We start from the raw sequence: 1,255 nt of genomic DNA, 5'->3' as shown, positions 1-1,255 counted from the left end.
AGCTACATCCAGGTTCAGAGATGTGAAATGGGGGAAATATGTGCATCTTGGAATCAGTAAATAAGGTGTATATCTTCTTATTTTCTAATGTAGACTATAGTAAGCATGATTTAAGCATTTATTAAGGGCTAGGTTTATTGTGAACATCTGTCTTTGTACTGTGTAATAAAACAGAGATAACTTCTATGAGCATTAAGATGGATAGTGGTGGCCTCAGGTCATGCCACTTTGAGAATACTTTGCCCCTTCAGTTTCAACCTTCTTGCTGAATATCAGGCAATGAATCAACACTGCACATGGCTATCTATGTGGTCTCGCTTTTCTTTTTTTACAGTCAATCTACTGTGGGCTAGAAAACCACAGGAAAAGCTGCTTTCCACACCAGCAACCTAAGAAAGGACAATCACAGACTGTGAGTGGCATAATAAAATTACAAAAGCAGAGGTGTGAGGATTGACCCTTATTATTGCATCTCTCTCTCCCAGCTCTACCCACTAGCACCTCTAACACCTCTACATTTCTTTGTCAGTGAGATGTTGCCTATCAGTCACTGCCTCTGATTCATTTCTATCCCTGATGCTGCTGCTTTCCCATTTTAGATCTTATTTTAGCCCTATGCTCGTGGCAGCTGCCCAGAGCCGCCACAGTGCTTCAGCCAACTCTGTTGCTGCTCTCCACCCTGCAGAAACTTTGGGACTACCAGGCAGGGCCACCAAAAGACAGGCACAGGTCGCTGTCCTGGAATGAGCAGGGCTGATTATTGCCAGGGTCCTATGTTGAGGCAATTTCTCCCCCTTGTCTTGGGTACTTAGGAAGCTCATGGCACCTGATGCCAGGTCAGAGGGAGTGGACAGGGTCCTCCCACCACATGCAAGCCATAACTTCACCCCCACACACACTTCCCTCCACCTCCCCTACCTCTTTGCCTCCTGCCCATCTCTCTGGGTTCTGCTTTTCGTTACCCAAAAACCGTTAAAAGTTTTCATTGTGAAATATAACACATATAGAAAATCAGGGTAAAATATAAATATAGAAAAATTTTTTAAAAGTACAGTGAATGGCCTTGTAATCAACACTTATTTGAATTGCTATACAGCTGTAGAAAGGAAATAGGTTCTAGCTACACATGAAAGTGTGGATGAACCTCAAAACATGATGTTAAATGGAAAAAGTTTGTCCCAGGAGAATAGATATGGTATGATGATTCTATCTTTAGAAAGTTCAAAAGCATGTGGAATTAAAGAATTAAAAAGGA

The sequence above is a fragment of the Pteropus vampyrus genome, unplaced genomic scaffold, assembly GCF_000151845.1.
Source record: "Pteropus vampyrus isolate Shadow unplaced genomic scaffold, Pvam_2.0 Scaffold81, whole genome shotgun sequence".
In the NCBI taxonomy this organism is placed as follows: Eukaryota; Metazoa; Chordata; class Mammalia; order Chiroptera; family Pteropodidae; genus Pteropus; species Pteropus vampyrus.
The sequence above is the reverse complement of the archived record's forward strand: the minus strand, read 5'-3'. Positions refer to the sequence as shown.